The sequence below is a fragment of the Ranitomeya variabilis genome, chromosome 3, assembly GCF_051348905.1.
Source record: "Ranitomeya variabilis isolate aRanVar5 chromosome 3, aRanVar5.hap1, whole genome shotgun sequence".
Taxonomy (NCBI): Eukaryota; Metazoa; Chordata; class Amphibia; order Anura; family Dendrobatidae; genus Ranitomeya; species Ranitomeya variabilis.
The window spans coordinates 516,745,472-516,755,058 of record NC_135234.1 but is presented as its reverse complement, the minus strand read 5'-3'; positions in this window follow the sequence as shown (position 1 = coordinate 516,755,058).

Here is a 9,587-nt window from a genome sequence, read left to right as displayed (position 1 = left end):
CTTGACAACATTCAGAAGGGCTTCCAAGGTCACCCTCTGTCCCGCCATTTTCTAGAAAAACACAACAAATCTTGTGGAGGGATTCGTTTTTTTGGAATCCAGTTGGTCAAGCAAAACCCAAGAGGCGGTGACTTTCTTAAAGCTATGTCTAGGGTCGAGTCTAAATGGATTTTTATGCTAGACAGCTTAGCCCCTAGAGGATTGAATCATGAAATTGAGTTATATGCTTTTTAATCTACCTCAATGGGAACCATCTATACTAAGCTATACCTCCATATTGTTTTAGGGTCCCAGGGACGGTTCTATTCCATCTTGTTATTTATACTATAATATTTATTTTCAATCTTTGAGCTAGGGCTTTTAATTCATATATATTTTAGGGCCGCTTTTAGCCCTCCCTTTTAAACCATGTATCTATTTGGAGTGGTTTTATTTTAATTTTTTACTCCACCAAAAAATCTCATTGGAGTTTCTATTTATGTGTATATGTCCTACTACTAAGCACGGTCTTATTCCATCTAGGCATTTTTAATATACAATTTATGTGTATTCTTTTGAGTGTAGGTTTCTAATTCATATATTTATTTATTTATATTTTTATTTATGTTTGAGCCAATTTTAGGGCCGGTTTTGTGCCTTCCTTTTATATTGCTTATCTATAGGGTGGGGTATTACTTGTTTTTATATTTTTCCACTCCACTAATAAATAATATTGGAGTTTTTATCTATGATTATGTTACAGCATTCTATTTTCTCTAGTGTTGTCCCATTAGTTTCTAACTATCACCTTTATTGCATTAGTCCTTCATATATATTCTTAGTTGTACTAATCATACAACACATCTCACTATCTTCATTTTAATAAATGGATCTCTTAGCATAGGAATCACGCTGCAACTTCTAATATCTGTTGTAAGGAATGGTAACCTGGGACGCCGGGCATTTTTTCTAAAAGGGGCGGCACAGCAGAAGCTTTTTAAGAGGCAGGGCTCTATGGGGGACTCCAGCCCTGACGAAGAAGGATCGTATCCTTCGAAACGCGTTGGATTGGTTAATCCACATACGCGCCCGCCCACTAGCTGTGACGTCACACTGTTGCTACGCCCCTTCTCAACGCCGCCACCGCTTCAGCGTTGCTTCCGGCCGGGGCACGCTAGAAGCTGGCAGCTTCTACCTAACTCCCGCGTCCTTCTACCATACCTGACTCACGTGGAGTGAGTCCAGCTCCCCTGATCTTACTATCGTGCAGCGGTGAACCGGACCCTCAGCGCTCTTACCATCTGGCAGTGACAAATCGGACTCTTAGCACATGAAAGATTTGCAGCCACGATACTGTATTGGGATCTAGTAAGTACTCATGTACAACCATTGAAAGCCTTTATTTGCCTATCACTATTCTTGGGGGATTATTTAGCTTTCAATTACCAGCGCAGGTGATACACTATCAATTTCCTGTTTTTCTCAAAGCTCACAGGGTACGCACAGACCCTGTTTTATCACCAGCAGCTATTCCCTATTCCCCGCTCCTCCTTCTCGTTTTTTACTCTCCAAGCGCCAGTGTATTTCTCTTTTTCTTTACATTTAGAAATAAACACTTGAAATAGATCACTCTGTTTGTAATAACTCTATATAATGAGTTTCACTTTTTGTATTGAAGAACTGAAATAGATTAACTTTTTGATGAAATTCTAATTTTGTGAGAACTTAGCACTTGTATTTCACAATCTGCAGAATTTCAATGGAATGTGCTGTCTGGGGATCAGCCGGCATGTATCAGACACTGGCTGTGTGGTTTCGGCAATGTGTGTTGACTCTGAAACATTGTGCTGCATTTCAGACAAACGATACCTTAAATACCAGTCTGGGACTAAGCTGCATGAGTGACTAGTCAGCAAGGTTGGTCGCTGACGGTTTCTCCCCTCCCGTTAACCATTGAGTAATGGGGCTCTTCCAAAGTAGGTGTATAGGGAGAGACCTGTCAGACATTGGCAACCTGAGGTGTGAAGCTGCCAGGGACCAGCCTATTCAATACTTACCCGTACATGCTGGTATCCAACTGGCTTTTTAAAGTGTGTGCTTCAGAGTGAAACATACATGGCTTAAAACCCAAAGGCAGTGCCTGGTACATGCTGTTCATGGTTCATCCAGCATATTTTAGCTGTCAGGTTACCTTTAAAGTAACTGCGGATAACATCTTAGGGCTGCGTACCTCAGGACACTTTCAGAGGTCTTGTGGGCTCCATGTCTTGACAGGCTGGATTTGATTTGGTGCTGAAAGTGGAAGATATGCAATATTAGGTGGTTTTAATGTTCTGACTAATGTATACTTTAGACACAAAGCCACAAAAGGACCAGATTGCATTGTACGCCAAGTAATGAAAATGGTCAATTCTCGTCTTATTCTGAATGGTCAGTTACAGATTACTTCAAATGGATTCTGATATGTGGTTTTTCCTCCACAGCTACAAATGCATTAACTGCCCCATGTAAGGAACAGGTTCTCTAAACATAGTAATAGGATTACTGCACTCTGTGCCATGTAAGATCCGATTACTGATTTAAAAGGATTGTAGCCTACTGACAGATTATTTAGCAGGACCTCACCTGGTCTAGGTTTCATAGGATGACTTTTCTGTCAGTCAGACAGAGTCCCATCTAGGAAATAACTGGTAATAAATACGAATACTTTTTTTCCCATGTAGTTTTTTAGTTCATGCTGCCTGTGCATATCAATGAATTAATAAGGCTCCCATCACATCTCTGGCTAAGGTCAGTTTAACACATCTATGTATTAGCATACATGAAGTTATTATTATTGATTCCATGGTGCTGTACATGAGAAGGGGTTACATACAAATTACAGATATCACTTACAGTAAGCAAACTAACAAATACAGACTGATACAGAGGGGCAAAGACCCTGCCATTGCGGGCTTACATTCTACAGGATGGTGGGGAAGGAGACAGTAGGTCGAGGATTGCAGGAGCTCCGGAGTTGGTCAGGGGGTAACTCCAGTAGTGCTGAGGAGGCAGCGGGGTCAGTGCAGGCTGTAAGCTTTCCTGAAGAGGTGGGTTTTCAGGTTCTGTCTGAAGGATCTGAATGTGGTTCATAGTCAGACATATTGGGGCAAAGAATTCCAGAGGATGGGGGATAATCAGGAGAAGTCTTGGAGGCGGTTGGGTAGTGTGGAGGAGAGAAGAAGGTCTTGGGAGAGATTACGTGAGGGAAGATATCATGAGATTAGTTCAGAGATATGGTGGAGACAGGTTATGGATGGCTTTGTAGGTCAGTATTAGTAATTTGAACTGGATATGCTGAGGAAATGGGAGCCAGTGAAGAAATTTGCAGAGGGGGGAAGCGAGGAGTAGTGAGGAGAGAGATGAATTAGTAAGGCAGCAGAGTTAAGGATGGACTGGAGAGGTGCAAGGGTGTTAGCAGGGAGGCCACAGAAAAGGATGTTGCAGTAGTCGAGGCGGGAGATGATGAGGGCATGCACAAGCATTTTAGTAGATTGACGGTTGAGGAAAGGACGGATTCTGGAAATATTTTTGAGCTGGAGCCGACAGGAGGTGGAAAGAGCTTGGATGTGCGGATTGAAGGACAGTGCAGAGTCAAAGGTTACTCCGAGGCAGCGGGCTTCCGGTACGGGGGAAAGTGTGATGTCATTAATTGCGATAGATAGGTCAGGTAAGGAAGATCTATGAGATGGAGAAAAGATGATGAGTTCAGATTTGTCCACATTGAGTTTGAGGAAGCGAGAGGAGGAGGATATGGCTGATACACTCCAGGATTCTGGACAGCAGAGAGGTGACGTCTGGGTCAGAGAGGTAGATCTGAGTGTCATCAGCATAATGGTGGTACTGGAATCCATGGGACTTTGAGTTGTCCCAGGCCAAGTGTATAGATTGAGAAGAGTAGGGGTCCTAGAACAGAGCCTTGGGGGACTCCAACAGAGAGAGGGTGGGATGAGGAGGTAGTGTGGGAGATGCTGAATGTGCAGTTGGAAAGGTATGAGGAGATCCAGGATAAGGCGAGGTTTTTGATGCCAAAGGAGGAGAGGATCTTTAGTAGGAGGCAGTGGTCAACTGTGTCGAAAGCAGAGGACAGGTCTAGGAGGAAGAGTATAGAGTATTGTCCGTTAGCTTTGACTGTAAGTAGGTCAATAGTAATTTTGGTCAGGGCTGTCTCAATTGAGTGATGGGGCGGAAACCAGATTGTAGATTGTCAAAGAGCAAGTTAGATAAGAGGTGGGAGGAAAGTTCTGCCTGGATGTGCTGCTCCAGGAGTTTGGAAGCGAATGGGAGCAGGGATATTGGGTGATAGCTGAACATAGCAGTTGGATTGAGGGTTGGCTTTTTAAGGATAGGCGTGAGTGTGGCATGTTTGAAAGCAGAAGGAAAGGTGCCAGAAGTTAGTGATAGGTTGAGGAGGTGGGTTAGGGATGGGATAAGAGTGGCGGTGAGGTTGGAGAGGAGGTGGGATGGGATGGGGTCGAGCGCACAGGTGGTGAGGTGCGATTTGGAGAGGAGCCAATTAAGTCCCCCTTCAGTGATGTTGGATAGGGAGGTTAAGGGGTTTGGGCATTGGTCTGGTATACAAAGGGGTTGTGGTGGTTGAACAATGAAGATTTGCATCGCTTGGTCGATCTTATTTTTAAAGTGTGTGGCAAAGTCCTCAGCAGAGATGAGTGAGGTTGGAGGGGGCAGTGGGGGGCGGAGGAGGGAGTTAAAGGTTTTGAATAACTGGGGTTGTAGGATAGGGAAGATACAAGGGTTGTGAAGTAGGCAGGTTTAGCAGAGGTGAGAGCAGCTTTAAAAGCGAGTGTTGCTTGTTTGAGTACAGTGAAATCATCTTGCGAATGCGTTTTCTTCCAACGCCGCACTGCAACCCTGGACATTTGCTGGAGCTTTTTAGTGGTGTTATTGTGCCAGAGTTGTCTATTGATACATCGTACTCTGCCATTAACGAGAGGGGCAACCATGTCAATAGCTGATGCGAGATTGGCATTGTAGAAAGCAGTGGCACTGTTTGTGTCGTGGAGTGAGGATATGGTATAAAGTGCACAACATATTCTAAATTAGAAGTAAAATATCCCTTGAGCCTATATTTTCTTCCTATATGGGAATTACAGAAGAAAAGTGCCATATTTAGGTTTGGACAGGAACCTCTGGATATTTTTTTTTCCTTTCAAGTTAGTTAGCTCTATCGAATGTTTCTTTAATTGATCTAGGTTGGCGATACAGCTTGATAGGTGGCTCCTTAAAAATTTCAATATCTTGATGTGCATCACTAATTATATGCCAATGTTTTCTAGCAATATTGGCTATATCCTTACTGTTTTAGGTTCCAAAGCCCCTTTTTGTATAACCTACCTCAGAGATGAGTCCAGTAAACAAATTTGATACAGTTGTCCCTTCTACGCAGAGACAGATATATCATTCCTTCTACGCATCTCTTTGATATAAGATATGTAACATTTATCTTAATATGTTATAATTGACTCTTGGGTATAGTGTGAATTGTTGGCTTGGAGAAAAGATCAGTCACCAGCTGGCCCTCCTTGACATAGTAAAGCTCTGTGTGATGTTGTGCACCGAGATAGTCTATAAAATCATGTCAGGGGGCATCATTACATGACCTGTCCAAATTGTGAAAATGCTGTACAGTGGGGGAAATAAGCATTTGATCCTTTGCTGATTTAGTATGTTTGCCCACTGACAAAGCAAATAGATAATGGTTGCACTCAATTTTATTGTGCTAAGGCAAGGAAATGTGCAATACATGAAATGTGAACAGCATAATGGCTTGTGAAATTTATGAAAAAACACATGAGATTCTTAGCACAAGATTTGGCCAAAAGTTGTGAGCCCATCCACCAAATGTCAAGGTAATCTCAAAACGGATGGGTAACTAACCTGTCTGCCTAGTGTGAACACTTACCTATGGCTAATAACATGGTAAAGCCTGCATTTATAGGGAGGTTAGAACCAACTGTGTTTGGATGTAATTAAAATTACAGCATGGTGAAGGGCAGGGCGTTCAGGTCAGAAAAAGCAATACATAGTAAATATAGAAAAACTGACTGAACAGCCATCTAGTCTGAACTGGTGCATAACCAAAAAGTCTTACATAGCAAATAGATAATGGCTGCACTCAATTTTATTGTGCTAAGGCTCACAACTTTTGGCCAAATCTTGTGCTGAGAATCTAATGTGTTTTTTCATAAATTTCACAAGCCATTATGCTGTTCACATTTCATGTATTGCACATTTCCTTGCCTTCGCACAATAAAATTTAGTGCAGCCATTATCTATTTGCTATGTAAGACTTTTTGGTTATGCACCAGTTCAGACTAGATGGCTGTTCAGTCAGCCTTTCTATATTAACTATGCCCACTGACAAAGACATGAACAGTCTATAATTTTAACCCCTTTCTGACATTAGACATACTATCCCGTCGAGGTGGGGTGGGCCCGTATGACCACCGACGGGATAGTACGTCTTATGCGATCTATCGCAGCTGACATCCAGCACTATGTGCCAGGAGCGGTCACGGACCGCCCCCGGCACATTAACCCCCGGCACACTGCGATCAAACATGATCGCAGTGTTCCGGCGGTGTAGGGAAGCATCATGCTTCCCTGAGACCCCCCGGAGCAACGCGATGTGATCGTGTTGCTCCGAGGGTCTCTTACCTCCTCCTCCCTGCAGCAGGCCCAGATCCAAAATGGCCATGGCATCCGGGTCCTGCAGGGAGGTGGCTTCACAGCGCCTGCTCAGCGCCTGGAGCTGTGCACGTTAGTGCACAGCAAAGTGTCAGATCAGCGATCTTACACTATAACATGATGCCCCCCCCGGGGCAATGTTATAGTGCAAAAAAATATATATTCACATGTGTAAAAAAAATAAAAATATATATATTGTTCCTATAAATACATTTCTTTATCTAAATAAGAAAAACAAACAAAAGTACACAAATTTAGTATCGCCGAGTCCGTAACGACCCGACCTATAAAACTGTCCCACTAGTTAACCCCTTCAGTGAACACCGTAAAAAAAAAAAAAAGAGGCAAAAAACAACGCTTTATTATCATACCGCCAAACAAAAAGTGGAATAACGCGATCAAAAAGATGGATATAAATAACCATGGTACCGCTGAAAACGTCATCTTGTCCCGCAAAAAACGAGCTGCCATACAGCGTCATCAAAGAAAAAATAAAAAAGTTATAGTTCTCAGAATAAAGCGATGCAAAAATAATTATTTTTTCTATAAAATAGTTTTTATCGTATAAAAGCGCCAAAACATAAAAAAATATAAATGAGGTATCGCTGCTTTATCAATTTTACCAAACGTCGAACGGTATAAGCGCCCCCCCAAAAGAAATTCATGAATAGCTGATTTTTGGTCATTCTGCCTCACAAAAATCGGAATAAAAAGCGATCAAAAAATGTCACGTGCCCGAAAATGTTACCAATAAAAACGTCAAAAAACAAGACCTCACATAACACTGTGGACCAAAATATGGAAAAATTATAGCTCTCAAAATGTGGTAACGCAAAAAATATTTTTTGCAATAAAAAGTGTCTTTCAGTGTGTGACGGCTGCCAATCATAAAAATCCGCTTAAAAACCCGCTATAAAAGTAAATCAAACCCACTTCATCACCCCCTTAGTTAGGGAAAAATTAAAAAAATGTATTTCCATTTTCCCATTAGGGTTAGGGCTAGGTTTAGAGCTAGGGTTAAGGCTACAGTAAGGGTTGGGGCTAAAGTTAGGGTTAGGGTTGGGGCTAAAGTTAGGGTTAGGGTTTGGATTACATTTACGGTTGGGATTAGGGTTAGGGGTGTGTCAGGGTTAGGGGTGTGTCAGGGTTAGGGGTGTGGTTAGGGTTACCGTTGGGATTAGGGTTAGGGATGTGTTTGGATTAGGGTTTCAGTTATAATGGGGGAGTTTCCACTGTTTAGGCACATCAGGGGCTCTCTAAACGTGACATTGCCTCCGATCTCAATTCCAGCCAATTCTGCGTTGAAAAAGTAAAACGGTGCTCCTTCCCTTCCGAGCTCTCCCGTGTGCCCAAACAGGGGTTTACCCCAACATATTGGGTATCAGCGTACTCAGGACACATTGGACAACAACTTTTGGGGTCCAATTTCTCCTGTTACCCTTGGGAAAATACAAAACTGGGGGCTAAAAAATAATTTTAGTGGAAATTTTTTTTTTTTATTTTCGCGGCTCTGCGTTATAAACTGTAGTGAAACACTTGGGGGTTCAAAGTTCTCACAACACATCTAGATAAGTTCCTTGGGGGGTCTAGTTTCCAATATGGGGTCACTTATTGGGGTTTCTACTGTTTAGGTACAGTAGGGGCTCTGCAAACGCAATGTGACGCCTGCAGACCAATCCATCTAAGTCTGTATTCCAAATGACGCTCCTTCCCTTCCGAGCTCTGCCATGCGCCACATATGGGGTACTAGCATACTCAGGAAAATTGGACAACAACTTTTGGGGTCCAATTTCAACTGTTACCCTTGGAAAAATACAAAACTGGGGGCTGTAAAAAAAAAAAGGATTTATTATTTTCTCGGCTCTGCGTTATAACCTGTAGTGAAACACTTGGGGGTTCAAAGCTCACACAACACATCTAGATGAGTTCCTTAGGGGGTCTACTTTCCAAAATGGTGTCACTTGTGGGGGGGTTCAATGTTTAGGCACATCAATGGCTCTCCAAACGCAACATGGCGTCCCATCTCAATTCCTGTCAATTTTGCATTGAAAAGTCAAACGGCGCTCCTTCCCTTCCGAGCTCTCCCATGTGTCCAAACAGTGGTTTACCCCACATATGGGGTATCAGCGTACTCAGTACAAATTGTACAACAACTTTTTGGGTCAAATTTCTTCTCTTACCTTTGGGAAAATAAAAAATTGGGGGCGAAAAGATAGTTTTTGTGAAAAAATATGATTTTTATTTTTACGGCTCTGCATTATAAACTTCTGTGAATCACTTAATGGGTCAAAGTGCTCACCACACATCTACATAAGTTCCTTAGGGGGTCTACTTTCCAAAATGGTGTCACTTGTGGGCTGTTTCAATGTTTAGGCACATCAGGGGCTCTCCAAACGCAACATGGCGTCCCATCTCAATTCCAGTCAATTTTGCATTGAAAAGTCAAATGGCGCTCCTTCGCTTCCGAGCTCTGCCATGCACCCAAACAGTGGTTTACCCCCACATATGGGGTATCAGCGTACTCAGGACAAATTGTACAACAACTTTTGGGGTCCATTTTCTCCTGTTACCCTTGGTAAAATAAAACAAATTGGAGCTGAAGTAAATATTTTGTGAAAAAAAGTTAAATGTTCATTTTTATTTAAACATTCCAAAAATTCCTGTGAAACACCTGAAGGGTTAATAAACTTCTTGAATGTGGTTTTGAGCACCTTGAGGGGTGCAGTTTTTAGAATGGTGTCACACTTGGTTATTTTCTATCATATAGACCCCTCAAAATGACTTCAAATGAGATGTGGTCCCTAAACAAAATTGTGTAAAAATGAGAAATTGCTGGTCAACTTTTAACCCTTATAACTCCC